The following is a 19,324-nucleotide window of genomic DNA, read 5'->3' as shown; positions in this document are numbered from 1 at the left end:
ACGGGAAAAGAAAGGATGCTGGCAACACCCCAAATTAGATGGTGCCAGGCAATGGGGGTTCTGAAGCTTACCGGGGTGAGGCTCCTTTCATGGGTGGGGCTCTGTTGATGAAACTCATTTTCATTCCATAACAAAACAAGTACATTTTCTCCACTGGAGTGTCAGAGTTCTGGGTTTATGTAAAAGCAGATCAAACCCACTGTTGTGTGATATTATACATACCTAAAGCTATTGCTGTCATAACCGCAACTAGGAAATGCATAACTGTTCAAAGCTAGTCTGCTCCAACAATCAGCCTTAAGAGGGTTTGTGTTTTATTTAAAAATTCCTTCTCCTCGGTCTTATTCTATGTAGGGAATGTGACAAGTACTGAAATACAGAAAGCTTCACTGCAGCCCTGAGTGAAAGCAAGCTGTTGGCCGGATATCCTGATCAGATGGCTATTGTCACTCTTGCCTATGGCTCTCCACAACACCGCCAACACCTATTAGTCTAGAGACGCAGAGAATTCAGAGTTCAAACCCTGCCAAAGGCAGATCCTTCCAGGCCTCTGCAGCTGCTTAATCACCACAATACTGAGTAAAGCACTGCATAACGTTTACACTTTATGCTTTAAGGTTCGCAAAACACATGACATGGTTATGTATGTCAACATCTTGGAAATATATACATTTGTTTTTCCAATGTGCAAATACATATGGGTAACATTTTCAAAAGTACTTCAGGGCTAGATTTGAAAGGTGTTTAGATATCTAAAGATAGGTACTTAGTGGCATTCTCAGATGTGCCTAGGTACCTAATTCCCACTGATTTCTACTTAGGCACTTTTGAAAATCCCACTAGACACTTCTCTGCATCTTTGAAAATCTGGCCTTAAGAGTCCAAGTTTTGAAAAATGTTACTCATAGTATGTAATTTAGAGAGACATTTATACCATGATGTATGTGTATGTATACACTTACCAACCCAGGAACAAACAATAAAAGGAAAAAAATATATTCCTAAGAACAATGTGAAATTACTATTAGTCTTCTGATTATAATGATTTCTGTGGGAATACAGTGATATTTACTCTGCCCCTTATAACGATTTGTAAATTGTAAAAAGAAACACAAAACAAAAATCTTTTTCACAAGAGGTTTAACTGTCTCATCTCATAGTTTTGTGGGTTTCAAAGAATCCAGAAATGCTTTTGCTATTACCAAATAGCGAATGTTACATCTATGGTATGTAGAATCACTATCTGAGTTACAGCATGAGCTTAAAATACGAAGAGAATAGTTGTTTTCGACTGAAATTCTCTCATACAGCACATAATTTTACTGATTCACAAATATTAGAGCTTTCTAAAAAGCTAAACATAGAATATTACCTCTATCTGCCAAGTACTGATTGCTTGATACCAGCCTACTACAAAAATTGAACCAATACCAAAAACCAAATCATAAGAACAGAAAATTCCAAGCAATGTATATTCTATATGTACCAATACTACCGGCCTCAGATAGGCAAAACTCCCACTGAACTCAATAGTTTTGCTTGAGCAAATGCGTACAGGTTGTACATCAATGTATAACATTTTTATAACAGCATTTTAGCATTTCCAGAAGGATTAAATAATAGTAACACAAAATGAGACAACAGCAGGTCTCTGTGGAACACTTGGACCCCGAAGTCGGAGGCTGTATTAGATAATGAGGAAAGAGCTGTATTCTCTGGAGTGAAATAAACGCTGAAACTGCAATGACAAGACTCAAAGAAAGGAGCGTAAAATACAGCTGAAGTATGCATGGTTATTGTGATTCTAAATCTGGAATTTATCACTAGCCACTACATTTTTATGCAGATGTATATCAAAATGCTTCATATGCTGACTGATAGCTGTGGCTACAACTATCTCAGTGATAAATATCTACATTAAACAAACAAAGGGAAGAAGTTCTCCATCTATGGTCACCATAGCTGCTTTGAATTTAAGCATTATACAAACGGTCCTTACTCCCTCTGAACAGTTTTTCAAGCCCTGTGTGGCTCTTCACATTTGCAATTAGTTATTATACCCAAAATTTTCATGTGCATCCCAATATATTTTAATTGTCATTTTGATATTTTACCAGTAGTACTGTATGTAGCATAAACTAGTGTTATAGGACCCTCTAATGGAGGAACATATGAGCTGCAGTGCCTACAGCTAAGAAGGTGCAGGGGTAAGAGGACTGTGTCAAAATTCCCTAATCTATGTGGTTCAGGGACAGACCCTCATTATGTTAATGCATTTTTATATGTCTTTCCTTTTTAAAAAACAAAGAAAATACATTTATTTTAAGCCTTTTCTTTTTCACGTATCATCTTGTTAGACTTGCACTTGAAGGCACCAATGCTGCAGATTGTAATAAATATTTGAAGATGCAGACTGAACCACCAGCATCATATGCTGGCAAATGCCTGCACTATCCCATCTATCCCTACTCTCTTCGCTAGAGCACCCTGAAGTTTGGAGCTGAGCATCTAAGAGATAGGTGGCACAACAGTCATTTTGCAGTTCTTGACACTCACCAAGATAGCTTAGGGTCAAGTCACCAAATCTGAATATGGATGGCAGCTTCCTCAAATCTTTAGTGTATTTGGATCAAAGCTTTCACGTTGGGCCATCTCTGCTGTACTATTTTTGTCTGTTTCTGATTATTGTACACCTGTGGCTAGGTGTCTCAATCTACTGAAGGTCTCACTAAATTGGAACAATTAAGAATATGGATTTAAGAGAACGAGTATCAGGGTGACTCAAGCTGCTAAGATGTGACAAACATATTCTTTTTCACAATAACTGCAAATCTACCTCAATCCTTTTGTACAAGACAAAGAAAGTTATTGCAATTGATGGCAGGCTCAGGATAATTCTCCTGCTTTTAAAAAACGACTACAAAAACTTCACACAGTCTCAAAACTTGTTTTCCATTAAATGCTTTGGTGTCTGTAAGGAAGCCGGTTACCACCCGAGCACCTCCTCACGGTCAAAGGTTGCTCTGCAACATCTTGCCTCTCTTCCCCCACTCCACTTCTATGGGCACCAAAAATCCACCTCCCTCTCCCTTGGTATCAGTTGCCTGCATTCTCCATCATGTGACATACAGCAGGGATTCTCCTTCGCTTAACAAGGACTCTCTGCAATGCCCAGTCTCCTTTATGTAGGTTTATTTGTCCAAACATACTCACATAACAGACAAAATTAGTTGCTCAGCTCACCCTTTGTCTCAGGGGTCTCTGGTAACCCTGCTCTTCCAGTTTCTCAAGCAGCTCACTTCTCCCAGTCAGTTCTCATTTGGCCAGCTCTGTTCCCCTTCTGGAACACCAGGTACAAAGCTACCTCCCTGAGCTCCTGGCCCCTTTTTCCATGGACCCACAACCAGAGTTAGCTTCACTCTTCTGTAGTTCCCATCCCCAGGCACAGCCTGCCCAGACACTACTTCTCTTCCTGCTTTCTCTCAGGCCTTTATAGCCTCAGGTGTAGCCCTACCCCACTTAATTGGCTCAATTCGGTCCACCTGCTGTGACACAGGGGCTCTGGGCCTGGTCTACTCAAGACCAGCTACCCTATGACATCTTAAGGACATAAAAAACAAGAACGGGGGAGGGAGGGAGAGTCAGAGACAGTGCTGTAGAAAAGTTGTTTTTATATTTGCTTTCTTGTCATTTTAATTTTAAAAATACAATGTCAATACCATTGTTGGAAGGTAAACCTTTGTCTGCTGCTCTCCTTGGTACCCCATGTCCTTTAGAATCATTTACCTTACATGCTCTGCCACATGACAGTCAAAGGGCAATACAGGCCTTCTTATTGCTGAATGTGTAACGTACACATCAGGATGCTCAAAGGTTGGGCCATAAAATAACAAAAAACAAAAAATACTCTTCAATCCCAGATTGTTCAAAAGAAGGTTACTTCACTTGCTTTTTTTCATCAGAACTGTAACCCCTGTTCTCTCTCTCTCAAAAATTTAACAACACTACATTGTACAAATAGGGATTTACATTAACTTTGTATCAGTTCCCCTCCCCTCCCCCTTTTCTGCCAAAGCTTTGCATTCTACAGACACATTGAGATACAGTCAGATTTTGTCCGACAGCACTGAAATTAATTATTTGAGTCAGATCCTTTTTAACCTAAGGCTTCAGTGAGGAAAAGTGAAGGGAAGAATAAAATGAGGGTAACTGTCATTTCCCTAAGACTGCCACTCACGTGACATACTAATTGAATTTCCAGGCCTATGATGTGCTGTTACTAACCCAACCAGCATTGCTCAGTACGGCATTTGTTTTGTAGTTTGACAGATAGGGGGTACTTTGACCTCTAATCCCACTAGAGGATGCTGGGTCATGAATTGTGTGTTTTGTGCTGGACTGCTACCTGCTGCAAATTCCCGTCTGAACATATGTTTTTGTACATTGCTTTCAACACTATCAAGTAATTTGTAAAACAGGCCTCATGTCATCATAGAATAGGCCCAGAGGTGAGACTGGGGGGTGGCAGGAATCAAGTGGAACTCATTTTGATGTTGCTCAACAATGAACAACTTTCTTTGTTAAATAGACAGGTTCAAAGGTGAAATAAACCAAGGTAAGAATTTACAAGGAGCTGGCAAAAAAGAGCTCAACACAGGACTTAAAGTTTTTGGGTTTTGCTTTAAAGAAACTGAAGAAGTGTGTGCATTCATTTCAGTGGCTCAGTACCAATACCTTATTTTTAAAACCTTTCCCCTTTTTTCCGTGGTCTGGTCTACACTTAAAAGTTAGGTCCACATAGCTACAGCACTTGGATGTGAAAAACTGAGAGCTGTAGCTATGCTAACTCTAATCCTTGTGTTGATGCAGCTAGGTCAATGGAAGAATTTTTCCATCAATCCATCTACCACCACTCAGAGAGTTGGATTACCTACAGCAATGGAGAAAACCCTTCCATCAATGTAGGAAATGTCTATACTACATTGCTTCAGCAGCATAGCTGCAGTGCCATAGCCATTCCGCTATAATGCCTCTAGTGTTGACATGGCCTCTCTCTTTCATGCCACGAATTCATCTACCAGCTGTAAGAGGATTCAGTCTTACAGGAAAGCTGTGGCACATCTCTAGATCACAGCTGAGCGGGCACAAGAATCAACAGGAAATGTAACCATCAAGGTTAGCATTCAAGTACTTTCTTTAAAAACGAAAAAAAAAAAATCTATCCTGCACCAACACTCCACTCATCGGTGTAAGCTGGTGTCTTGGGGAATTTGTAACAGGATACTGAGACTTTCACCTACAGATCACAAGCTCAAATATGGCCCAGACTGGTGATGACCAAAAGTTGTTACCCCATCTGCAAGTGGTTTCTAGTGCTTTGTGTCAAACAAGGTGGTGGTCTCAATCCTGTGCTTGGTGAGAGAAATCTCCATCACCATGGAGCACTGGATAAGTAGGCAGCAGACCTGGTTTCCATTATTGGCTCTACCACAGGCTCTCTCAGTGAGCTTGGGCAAGCGGATTCACCTCTTTGTGCCTCAGTTTCTCGCTATATAAAATATGGGATAATGATACATGGATAATGAGAGCTACAAATGAAAATGCTATATAAATATAACATGTATTATTGTATTATCAGAGAAACCATGAACAGAATTGGTACAACCCCACATCTGTGCACTGTCATCAAGATCAGAATGGGTTAATGAAACAAACATCCTTTCCACTCCTAGAAGTAACCCTTCCAGGTCAGGACTGAGTTATATGGGTAGGGTGATGTGAGGTAGCTTGCACAGCTGCTGCTCATGTTGCACCTGTTCCATGGTGTGATGGGGGAGAGTGGCCATGCACTGGTACCTCAGGGGTTAACCCTTCTTTCCTAGCAGAGGAAGCCACACCCCTGAGGCTCTGCTGGGCATGCTCCAACTGGAGAACAGATATAAAAGCCTGCAGAGCTTCTCACTCTGGGCTGACTGCCAGAGGGGAAGGAGGCTCCTGAGGAGGGACAGCCTGCGCTCCAGGATCCGGAAGCCAGCCGAGCCAGGACACGCCTTTACGGAGTACATCACAGAATGTGAACAGACCAGAGGACCCTGCAAAACGGAGGACTCAGAGGTTATGGTAGGAAGTGACCCAGGGGAACTTTAGAGGAAAATGGTGTTAGAGCCTTACGGAGGCTCGGCCTGTTTCGGGAGGATCCCTGCTGAGCTGGTGGCAAGGACCCAGTGGAGAGGGTGGGCCTGGGTCCCCCTACCTCTCCCAGCCATCTGCCCTGTCCCCCAGTCAGGGGAGTAGCCCAGCAGAGGAATTCTATGGACTCTGGCCGGTAGGCTGTACTACCCTGTCTGAGAGGGGTGATTATATGGGTGCTGGCCATTGGGCCACACTGCCCTGATGCTAGGGCAACTTCCATGGACTCTGGCCATTGGGCCACACTGCCCTGACACTTGGGGTGAGCCACATGGACTGCTAGGCCGCACTACCCCACTTGCGAAGGGGATTGTATGGACTCTGGCCATTGGGCCGCACTGCCTGGATGTTTGGGATGAGTTACATGGACTCCGGCCGCTAGGACGCACTACCCTGCCTGCAAGGGGGGGATATATGGACTCTGGCCACTGGGCTGCACTGCTCTGATGCTGGGAGCGATTTATATATATATTTATATAAATTAATACAAGTCAGTAGGTGCATATTCTTCCCACTTTTTCTTCTCTCTTTTAAAAGCTAACCATAGCACACATTGGCACTGGCTTCCACAAGCTGATATGTAGAATGTTGCTAAAAAAGTATCCATCTATATGAATGAATGCTGTAGGTATTCACTGTTTCACACAGTATTGGTAAATATTCTATACTCTAAGTGGTGTTGCAAGAAAAATTCACCAGGTGGCTCCCTGGTGACATTTCCATTGAATAGAGCCAACATTAATACTCTCTTCAAAACATGTTTAGAATATGTATTTTGAAGCTCTGGATGAAGACTTTAAAATGCATGTTGTTATTTTTAAGGCCTGGCTCAGTGAGGAGGACAGAAGAAAGGAAGGAAAAGAAGCAGACAAAATATAATCTTAACAAACTGCCATTTTCAGAGTTACGGATAAAACCAGAACCTTGAATATGAGAAAACAAAAACCTCAAACGAGCCAGAATTGATGCTTGGGATGAGAGGGACAAGTCACGTTCACATCTCCAGATGCTAGTTTGTTCCTGTGCCATTGGTTCTAGATTGGATACAAAACCAGAAGAGAATGTCAAACTGGTACATGTACAATGAAGAGTGAATTCTCCTCTATGAACAATAGGGAACTGGGTAGTCATAGGAGAAATTTCCACCACGTCAACTGGAGCAGTGTAATTGTCACATTATTTCAAACCACCTCTTTGTATCCTGGTGATAGGATAGAGTAAAGCAAAATAGAAGTAGTAGCCACACTTCTCCAGATAAAATCATAAAGAAAAAGATTCGAAGATTGGATTCTATGGTAAAATGTAGGTCCCGTTGAAAATTCTACAGCCACAGAACTCCACGGCACTTAGGAACATTTGCTTACAATATGTAGCACTGAAACACTGGTCAGAATCGACCTTTTTTGAGTCATAACCATGAGCAAACCTCAAAAGGCTCCGAGGTCTGATTAGGTTGTGGGGGAGCGTCCAAGAGACAAAGATACTCATCCAAATTTTTCCATATTACTTGGTAGAGAAATTTTGCACAAACCGGTTCTTGACAATCCTGTTCAATCAGAACTACTGCAAGAACCTCCATTGTATTATGTGACAAGCTGATAGAGAAATAACCCTGTTAAATCCCTCAGCAATTTAAAATGAAAAATCTTCTAAAGGGGGTCATCAGTGGATAGGGCACTGGACGGGGAGTTTTAGGTGACAAGTATTTATTCCTGGCTCTCTCACAAACCTACTGTGTGACCTGGGCAAGTCTCTTCACCACTTTACCTCTGTATTCTCTCCTACCCTTTGCTGTCTTATCGATTTAGAGTAGAAGCTCTTTGGATCAGGAGCTGTGTCGCACCCCAAATTTGAAGAGTGCCCATCACAATAGGGCCTCCACTTTGCAATTTAATACCAGTCATAATCTTCCATGGCTCCAAACCATTCAAATGCAAAACAACATTAATTTAATAAAGCAGCAGCTCTGCTATTTTCTAGGGAGCAAACCAGAATAGATCTCGTAAATCAGCCGTATCCTCTTAAATTTATTACACCATTTCTGTTTTTATTCATTCATCTGTAACTAGTTTTCTATTATAACAGACAAAAATTAGGAGCATGGACATTTGTTTATATCAGTCATGTAATTACCTGTAAATAATGAAATGCAGTCTTCTCCACTTAATCAGGACGCAACCTAACTAAGATGCAATAAATCAGAATGCCTCCAATTTAGCTTAATAGTGAAATTATAATGACTGCTCTTAATCATCACTGAATTACAGTAGCATACGTTCCATCAGCCTGAACCTGCTGCTCTTATGTGACTTGTAGAGAATAAATTATGGACAACTACTGTTATACTCCACTTTCCTGCATTTTAGCTTAACTCTTTGCTGAAGTACAGGCCAGAAGTCCATTGTTTACATTGTGGAAATGCTTTTCCAGGGCTTTTGTAGTGCAAAGTCTTCATGTCCACGTTAGTAACGACTATCAGACAACTTCAAAGAGAGTACTACGCAACTGCTTAGTAAACAGATATTTACATTTAAGATACAAAACCATTTGTTGTGCCCTTGCTCTCTGCGCAACATTAAGAACATGGGAAAGCCACACTGGTACAGATGGATTCCAGATAATCCTGTTTGTTAACTCAGGTTGCCTACTTTCTAATCGCCCAAAACCAACCACCCCTGCTCTGCCCCCCGCTTGCTCCATCCCCGCTCCCTCTGTCACTTGCTCTTCCCCACCCTCACTCACTTTCACCAGGCTGGAACAGGGGGGTTGGGTAGAGGAGGAGGGCTACAGCTGGGGCTGCAGGCCTTGGGATGCGGACTTTGGGGCGTGGGAGAGGGGTCCAGGTTAGGACAGCGTGTTTGGGTGCGTAGGGAGTATGGGCTCTGGGGAGGGGGGGTGGGCTCTGGGTGGGGCCAGAAATGAGGGGTTCGGAGTATGGGAGAAGGCTCCAGGCTAGGGCAGTGTGTGGGGTCTGGTGCAGGCTCTCGGTGGGACCAGAAATAAGGGGTTCAGGGTGCAGAAGGTGGCTCCGGGCTGGGGCAGGAGGGTGGGGTGAAGAGTCCAGCTGGGGGTGCGGGCTCTGGAGTGAGGCTGGGGATGAGGGGTTTGGGGTGTAGGGGGGGCTCAGATGTGGGGCAGGGTTTGGGGTGTGGGGGGTTGAGGGCTCTGGCTATGTGGTACCGGCTCTGGGGTGGGACTGAGGGGCTTGGGGTGCAGGAGGGGGCTCAGGGCAGGGAGTTGGGGTGCGTGTGTGAGGTGCAGGCTTTGGGAAGGAGTTTGGGTGTGTAGGGAATTCCAGGCTGGAATGGAGGTTGGAGTGGGGTACAGGGTCCCAGCAGTGCTAACAGAGGCTCCCAGGAAGTGGCCGCCATGTCCCTGCAGCCCCCAGACGCATGGGCAGCCAGGGAGGCTCCATGTGCTGCCCTCGTGCCCACAGGCACCGCCCCTGAAACTTCCACTGGTCGCAGTTCCCAGCCAACGGGAGCTGCGGAGCCGGCACTCAGGAAGGGGGCAGCATCGCAGATCCTCCCTGGCCACCCAGTGCCTAGGGGCCACAGGTGGCCGCTTCCAGGAGCAACACAGAGTTAGGGCAGGCAGGGAGCCTGCCTTAACCCCAGGCCCCCGCTGCACCACTGACTGGACGTTTAACTGCCCGGTCACTGGTGCCGACTGGAGCAGCCAGGGTCCCTTTTTGACCAGGCGTTCTGGTCGAAAACCTGACTCCTGGCAACCGTATTATTAATTATATACGAGACCTAGCTACCCATGTACATACCTCCTCAACACTGCTTTTCTCTCTCTCCTTTTTTAAATACTACAGTATAAAGCACTTACACTTAATGAGGCAAAACTCTCATTAAACTAAGTAGGAGATTTGCCTGAGTGAGGACTACAGGATCAGACCCCGATTAGGGATTTATTTACCGAGTGCCAAAGGGTTAAACAGTGTTTAACAATACGTTTAAAAGGTGTAAAATTCTAAGTTGTAGGTTTGGTTTTATTTTTAATGCCACAGTTCTGAAGTAAGATAGAACAAAACAAATTCATTGTACTGCATTTTCTTCATTACGGTATTTTATTTAGTTTCAAAGAGTCTCTGAAAAGATTTTAAAGGCTTCTTAACTGGGGCAATAGACTTTCCACTTGGCTGTCCAAAATAAGAGGTTTCTACTGTAATTAAATATAGGAACAAAGTCAGCCTGGCTATTCTAAATGCTATTCTAAGTAAGTACATTTGTTTTTCTGAAACAGGTCCTTTACGATTGCATCACTTTGTGTAATACTATAGCAACAAAATGTACAGTCACATTTGGGATTTGTTCCATCAACACTATATTCTTGGAGGAAAATTGATATAATTATAATTGAAAATGTCAGTATTAATGAAAAGAAATGGTATCAATTAAGAGGCCCTGAACAAAAAGTATATATTTGGTCATATTAAGCCAATTTCTCACATTCCTAAAAAGCATCAGTTATAACCTCTGTCATAATTACCCTAATAACAGGACCCCCTACATCTGCATCCAAACCCAATTATATTATATGCAGTTATATATCTTTTCAGTTATTTGCTTACTTCAACAAGTAAAAAACAATGTCCCTAATGGTATGTTGTGATGGATTACGGTGTGTGTTTATAGTCCGATATATGCATATACAAACTCCATTTTGCTTTGTGAATCCCATTTTGAATATAAACTGCCCTGTGTCAGGAACTCAGCTGCCTCTGGGCTTGGCTACCAAGCAACCCAATGAGCTTGGCTGTGCCCCATAAACCTGCACTAAGGGACCATGCAAAAAAGCCCGCAGTTGCACCAGACCTGCTTTCTGTCCAGCCCTTGCTGCACCCTTTTCCAGCTCCACTCCAGCCCTAATCCCTGCCTGCTTCTGAATTCCTGATTCTTAACTCCTGGCTCTAACCGTTGGCTTGTCTCCTGACCATGACTCTGGCTCTGCCCTTTGGGTCTCTTTTGGCTGCTGACTTGAACCCTGGGCTCGACTCCTGACCACAACTCCAGCCCTGCCCTCTGATTCTGCTCTGACCACTAGGTCTCAATGGCTGGTCGCTAAGTAGACCAACAGCTTTCCTTGGCTATTGCTCTGATGCCACGACATGTAGCATTCCCCAAGCTACCCTCTACTCTCCTGGGGAATCTGGGAATAACTAAATGGAGGGGAACCAAACCAACCAAACGTAACCACATTCCTGGATGCCTTTAAGAAACAATCTTGAAATGGTTTAACAGGAGAATGGATAAAAGCTCTGCATGTGCAGAAGGAGTGCAGCAGGACAGTAATCCAGTCACCTTGTGAAGCTACTAAATGAGAACAGCTAATGGAACACACACATACTCCAATACCATGCATGGAAGGTACCAGGACAAGTGGAGAGTCCTGTTACAACACCTCTATATTCTGCCAATTGCCAAGCAGCAGCAGGACACTGTTTTGATCCCCATCAACCTAAATTAAATCTACAGTTATAAGAGACTAATGAAAACATACATGGGCTCCACTGCGTTGTATAATAAGGGTCCAATCCTGCTCCCAGAGAGGTCAAAGACCAAACTCCCATTGACCTGAATGGAGGAAGATCAGACCTTTAATGCCCAAGAACATGTTCAAATGACGTTTGGAATGATAATAAATAAATCTGATCATTCAGAACAGCCACTAGTTTTTGTTTTTTTAATCAAGAGGTTAAGTACTGCCTGGTCCAAGTAATTATGAACTCAGTGTGAAAATACTAAGCTACAAAAGCTAAGCCAATATTTAAGGCTACTGGAAGAGAGTCAAGACTGGATCCTCAGCAGATGTAACTGACAAACTCCATTGAAGTTAAGGGAGTTATGTTGACTTACCTCACTGAGGATTTGGATATGACAGCCCAATCCTGCAAGGTGGTAAGTGCCCTCAACTCCCATTGCATCCACGGGAAGATTAGGGCATTCTCAGCATTCCAAAAGAGGCACTCAGGAGCACGTTGCAGGATCAGGCCCTTGAATATGCTAATCTCCTATAAGATGACACTGAAGCACTGGAGTCGTTCAGTGCCTTACACAGGTGTCTCAGTTTCTTAGGGAATCTGAAGCTCTCCAGACCAATGGCAAGATCTACTAATGATTTTCAAAGCAAAAGAAACACGCATGGGGGAGGGGCAGAAGAGAATGAAACTCAGGATCATTACGTAACTCAGAGTAAATCATCCCTGTGTTTCTTGTAGTGGTAAAGGAAAATCATTGTGCTCTGTGCAAATCTTCCAGTGGTAACAGTAATTTATATTGCTGTCACTGGTAAATGAAATCTAGTAATAAAATACAGAAACTAAAGACAAAAGGCTAAGCTTGGAATCTTGCTCTGAAATCAAGGGAGTAGCCAGATGAAAGCTTATAGCACAAGGAGTAAAATCCAATAACACAGCAGGATGCAACACCGTATGAATTATTCCCCATTGTAGCATATCATTGTTGTGACACCCCCAATGTCTCAACTTCCTGTGCTTTCAGCTCTGCTTAAAACACAGTGAAGCAGCCACAAATCAAGGAAACTGTTGATAGATGGGGAATGCCATTGAGCCTTTTCTCATGCACACATGCACAATTTGAGTCATGAGAAAAATTTGCTGGTTATTAGAGAATCAGAATCTCACTCCTGGCTATGATGGGGAGGCAGATCTGATTAGGGGAAAAATATTTTGGAAGTTGTTCAACATTTACCTCGTGTCTGCAGACAGAAACGAAGTGGAGGGAAGCCAGAGGAGAAGAGGAAAAATGCTTGCCTTTATGGAAAGAAATATAAGATGGCAAGCAACATTATCACATTAAGATGAAGCTTGCATGTTGTTGCTGCATGCCTGGATTAATTATATAACCTCTGGTCTGTCACTACCAGGAATTACACATTTCTGTACAGTAGCTGTAGGGGTTTTCCTGTCAGTCATCTGCTGCTGTTGCTAACCCTCAGAAATTGACTTATATTGGCGGCAGACAAGTTTGTGTCAAATTCTTTTACCATTAAAGCTTTTTTATGGTTTCCTCAGATAAATGACTAAGCGGGTAGAGCTTCTGTCCCTTGCATCCAATGGAATCAAGGCTCATCAGACGAACATATGTAACTCTGAGAAATGGGGTTACACCAGTTTCTTTTGACAAAGTCCACCACAGGAGGATAGAAGTGGTGGTACAGGCTAAAAAGTGTGCAGCATTGGCCTCGAAGAAAATATGGACAAGATAGAGAATACAGTGAAAGCAATGTGGCCCAATAAGCTGAGTGTGGGTTTTGATCTCAAATCTACCACTGGAGAGAGAGTTTTGATGGCCTCACCCTCAGCAGAAGGAAAACCAATCTCCTCAGCAACAGGCAGGCTAGAGTCGTCAGGAGGATGTTACTCTTTTTTTTTTTTCTTAGTTTAAGAGATGAGCACTCATTTAGCACAAAATCAAGATGTTGAGGAAAAAAATTATTCAGAGACCAAAGAATATGAAGAGAAGAAATTATTTAAAAGCTGATGTGCCAATATTTAAAAAAGGGTAAACAGGATGACTGAATAATTACAGGGTTGTCAATCTGACTGTAATCACGGGCAAGATAATGGAGTGGCTGATATGGGACTCAATTTATAAAGAATTAAAGGAGGGTAATATAATTAATGACAATCAGCATGGGATTATGGAAAATAGATCCTGACAGACTAATTTAATATTTTTGACGAGTTTATATGTTCATAAAAGTAATGGCATTGATGTAACATATCTAGACTTCTGGAGGCATTTGACTTGGTACCATGTGACATTTTGAGTTAAAACTAGAATAGAAAATTAACAACACATTAAAGATTAAAAACTAGCTAACTGATAGGTCTCAAAACCTAACTAAAAGTAGGGAATCATCATCAAGCAGGTATGTATCCCACAGGGATGTGTTCTTGGCCCTATGCTATTTAACACTTATCAGTGAACTCGAAGAAAGCATAAAATCATCACTGATAAAGGTTGCAGATGAGACAAACTGGGGGAGTGATAAACAATGACAAGATAGGTCACTGATATACTGCAATCTGGATCACTAAGCGCAAAAAAGCAATGCACATTTTAATGCGAGGGAGTTCTCCAGGTGAAGGAGGAGCAATTACATGTCACTTGGAGTAATTTTGTTGACTGTAGTGTGCATGTTTGTGGGTATTTGCTGCTTGACTGAAATATACTGTGTGGTCTGTTTGGTTAGGGGTACCATGTGCGTCCTGAGCCTAGCAGCCTGCTAGGGAAGGCTGAGAGCTTCTTAACGAGGCTTTGATCTCTAAGCCCTTTAGCACCCATCAACCCTTAATCGTGGGGCGGGGCTACTCAGGAAGACCAGGGCTTTAAAAAGCCTGCTCCTAAGTGACCAGAGGAGCTAGGGAACAAGAGCAGTTAACAGGGGAGTTTTGCAAGGGAGTTTAGAGGGGGGGACTGTGTGGGAGGGGGCTAGATAAGCTTAGCATTCTTTAAACTTAAAGCCAAAACCACCCCCGATAAAAACAACAACAAGGGAACAAGCTTCAGGAGTAAAAAGATAATGCAGGCAGAAGTCCAGCAACAGAGTGGGGGCTATCCAGTTTATTGCACCCAATGCAGCATGTATAATTACCTGCCCTATGGGCAGGTGGCATGTGTGTGCATTCACTGAAAGGAGCTCCGGGCCCTCAGAGATCATGTACGGACTTTGGAGACCAGAGTGGCTGAACTGGAAGAGCTAAGGGACACAGAGAGGTACATAGATGAGACTTTCCAGGACACAGTAGAATGGTCCCACCTCCGGTTTGACAGCCTCTGTGCTGTTGAGGAGGAGGAAAGTCTCAGGGAAGGAGAACATCCAGCTGGAGGAGAGGGAAACAATCCTATAATTGGGACCCTCCTTCCAGATGATGTTGTAGTACCATTTCACACTGAGGATACCTCTCCAGGGCAGGGAACTCCAGTTATTAGGAAGAGACAGGTAATAGTTATGGGAGGGATTTGATCATTAGAAACACAGATAGCTGGGTTTGAGATGACCAGGAAAACTGCATGGTGACTTGCCTGCTTGGTGCGAAGGTTGCAGATCTCGAGTCATCTAGATAGACTTATGTGTAGTGCTGAAGAGGAGCCGTTGGTCGTGGTACATGTAGGTATCAATGACATAGGGAAGGGTAAGAGAGAGGTCCTGGAGGCCTAAATTTAGGCTTAGGTTAGACTCTAGGTAAGAGACTGAAGTCCAGGACCTCCGTGGTAGCATTCCTGAGTCAAATGAAAAGCCTCATTCAATTACATCATGTAATGGCAGACAGCTAAAAAGTGACAAGTATTTAAAGTGGTTATATACCACTGCTAGAAGTCTAAATAATAAGATGGGTGAACTAGAGTGCTTCGTATTAAATGAGGATACTGATATAATAGGAATCACAGAAACTTGGTGGAATGAGGATAATCAGTGGGACAGTAATACCACGGTACAAAATATATCGGAATGACAGAACAGGTCGGGCTGGTGGGGGAGTGGCACTATATGGGAAAGAAAGCATAGAATCAAATGAAGTAAAAATCTTAAATGAACCAAACTGTACCATACAATTAGAGCATGGATAGTAATTCCATGCTCTAATAATAATATAGCAGTAGGAATATATTACCGACCACATGACCAGGACAGTGACAGTGATTGTGAAATGCTCAGGGAGATTAGAGAGGCTATTAAAATAAAAAACTCAATAATAATAATAATAATAAAGGGGGATTTCAACTATCCCCATATTGACTGGGTACATGTCACCTCAGGACGGGATGCAGAGATAAAGTTACTTGACACCTTAAATGACTGCTTCTTGAAGCAGCTAGTCCTGGAACCCACAGAGGAGAGGCAATTCTCGATTTAGTCCTAAGTGGAGCATAGGATCTGGTCCAAGAGGTGAATATAGCTGGACCGCTTGGTAATAGTGACCATAATATAGTTAAATTTAACATTCCTGAGGTGAGGAAAACACCATATCAGCCCAACACTGTAGCTTTTAATTTCAGAAAGGGGAACTACACAAAAAACAAGGAGGTTAGTTAAACAGAAATTAAAAGGTACAGCGCCAAAAGTGAAATTCCTGCAAGCTGCATGGAAACTTTTTAAAGACACCATAATAGAGGCTCAACTTATATGTATACCCCAAATTAAAAAATATATCAAGAGAACCAAAAAAAGTGCCACCATGGCTAAACAACAAAGTAAAAAGCAGTGAGAGGCAAAAAGGATCCTTGAAAAAGTGGAAGTTAAATCCTAGTGAGGAAAATAGAAAGGAGCAAACTCAACAAAGGAAGTATAAAAATATAATTAGGCCAAAAAAGAATTTGAAGAACAGCTAGCCAAAGACTCAAAAAGTAATAGCAAAAAAATCTTAAGTACATCAGAAGCAGGAAGCCTGCTAAACAACAGTGAGGCCACTGGATGATCAAGATGCTAAAGCAGCACTCAAGAACGATAAGGCCATTGCGGAGAAACTAAATGAATTCTTTGCATTGGTTTTCACAGCTGAGGATATGAGGGAGATTCCCAAACCTGAGCCGTTCTTTTTAGGTGACAAATCTGAAGAACTGTCCCAGATTGAGGTGTCATTAGAGGAGGTTTTGCAACAAATTGATAAACCAAACAGGACCAGATGTTGTTCACCCTGGAGTTCTGAAGAAACTCAAATGTGAAATTGCAGAACTATAGTCTGTAACCTATCATATCAATAGGCTTCTGTACCAAATGACTGGAGGATAGCTAATGTGACGCCAATTTTTAAAAAGAGCTCCAGAGGTGATCCCGGCAATTACAGGCTGGTAAGCCTGACTTCAGCACCAGGCAAACTGGTTGAAACGATAGCAAAGAACAAAACCGTCAGACACAAAGAGGAACATAATTTATTGGGAAGAGTCAACACGGTTTTTGTAAAGGGAAATCATGCGTCACCAATCTGCTAGAATTCGTTGAGAGGGACAACAAGTATGTGGACGGGGGGGTCCAGTGGATATAGTGTACTTAGATTTTCAGAAAGCCTTTGACAAGTTCCCTCACCAAAGGCTCATAAGCAAAGTAAGCTGTCATGGGATAAGAGGGAAGGCCCTCTCATGGATTGGTAACTGGTTAAAAGATATGAAACAAAGGGTAGGAATAAATGGTCAGTTTTCAGAATGGAGAGAGGTAAATAGTATTGTCCCCTGGGGGTCTCTACTGGGGACAAGTCCTATTCAACATATTCATAAATGATCTGGGAAAAGGGGTAAACTGTGAGGTTGCAAAATTTGCAGATGATACAAAACTACTCAAGACAGCTAAGTCCCAGGCAGACTGCAAAGAGCTACAGAAGGATCTCTCAAAACTGAGTTACTGGGCAACAAAATGGCAGATGAAATTCAATGTTGATAAATGCAAAGTAATGCGCATTGGAAAACATATACATATAAAATGATGGGGCCTAATTTAGGTGTTACCACTCAAGAAAGATCTTGGAGTCATTGTGGATAGTTCTGTGAAAACATCCTCTCAGTGTGCAGTGGTAGTCAAAAAAGTGAACAGAATGCTGGACATCATTAAGAAAGGGATAGATAAGACAGAAAATATCATGTTGCCTCTATATAAATCCAAGGCACGCCCACATCTTGAATACTGCATGCAGATCTGGTCGCCCCATCTCAAAAAAGATATATTGGAATTGGAAAAGATTCAGAAAAAGGCAACAAAAATGATTAAGAGTATGGAAGGCCTTCCATATGAGGAGAGATTAAGAAGACTGGGGGACTGTTCAGCTTGGAAAAGAGATGACTAACGGGGGATAAGATAGAGGTCTATAAAATCATGACTGGTGTGGAGAAAGTAAATAAGGAAGTGTTACTTACTCCTTCTCATAACACAAGAACTAGGGTCACCAAATGAAATTAATAGGGAGCAGGTTTAACACAAACAAAAGGAAGTATTTTTTCACACAATGCACAGTCAACGGGTGGAACTCTTTTTGCCAGAGGATGTTGTGAAGACCAAGACTATAGTAGGGTTCAAAAAAGAACTAGATAAATTAAATAAAAATGGAGGATAGGTCCATCAATGGCTATTAGCCAGGATGGGCAGGAATGGTGTCCCCAGCCTCTGCCAGAAGCTGGGAATGACCGACAGAGAATGGATCACTTGATTACCTGTTCTGTTCATTTCCCTCTTGGGCACCTGGCATTGAACACTGTTGGAAGACAGGATACTGGGCTAGATGGACCTTTGGTCTGACCCAGTAGGGCCGTTCTTATATTCTAATGTAAGGTCCCACACCAAAGATTCTTCAAAAATGTAAGCAGTCATGGAAAAAGAGGGACAGTCATCTCATGGATCAGTAACTGGTTAAGAGAGAGGAAACAAAGGGTAGGAATAAATGTTCAGTTTTCATTAGTAGTAAATAGTGGGGTCTCCCAAGGATTTATAGTGGGACCTGTGCTGTTCAACATATTCATAAATTACCGGGAAAAGGGAGTACACTGAGGTGGCAAAATTTGCAAATACTAATAAATTACTCAAGATAGTTAAATCCAAAGCTGACTTGGAACAGTTGCAAAGGGTTCTCATATAACTGGGACACTGGGCAACAAAATGGCAGATTAAATTCAGTGTTAATAGGTGCAAAGTAATGTATACTGAAAAAAAATAATCCCAGCTATACATACAAAATGATGGGGTTCAATGAGCTGTTACCGCTCAAGAAAGAGATCTTGGAGTTATTGTGGATAGTTCTCTGAAAGTATCTGTTCAGTGTGCAGCAGCAGTCAAAACACCTAACAGAATCATAACATTAGGAAAAGCATAGATAATAACACAGAAAATATCAGAATGTTACTATATAAATTTATGGTATGACCATACCTTATATACAACATGCAGCTCTGGTCACCCCATCTCAAAAAAGATACATTAGAATTGGAAAGAGTATAGAAAGGACAACACAAATGATTAGGGGTATGGAACAGCTTCCATAGGAGGAAAGATTAAAAAGACTGGGACTGTTTATCTTAGAAAAGAGTCAAGTAAGGGCAGGGGGAATGAGAGGTCTGTAACATCATGAATGGTGTGGAGAAAGTGAATAGGGAAGTGTTATTTTCTTCATCACACA

General features: G+C 42.4%; 1 protein-coding gene across 4 annotated transcripts in view; it reads right to left on the bottom strand.

Moving 5' to 3' along the window:
- ADAMTSL1 (ADAMTS like 1) overlaps window positions 1-19,324 on the bottom strand; it is a 674,175-nt gene that overhangs the window by 401,811 nt on the left and 253,040 nt on the right. The gene's annotated exons all lie outside the window — the stretch shown is intronic.

Source organism: Chelonia mydas, chromosome 5, assembly GCF_015237465.2.
Source record: "Chelonia mydas isolate rCheMyd1 chromosome 5, rCheMyd1.pri.v2, whole genome shotgun sequence".
NCBI lineage: Eukaryota > Metazoa > Chordata > Testudines > Cheloniidae > Chelonia > Chelonia mydas.
This window is presented reverse-complemented; position numbering and strand designations above follow the sequence as displayed.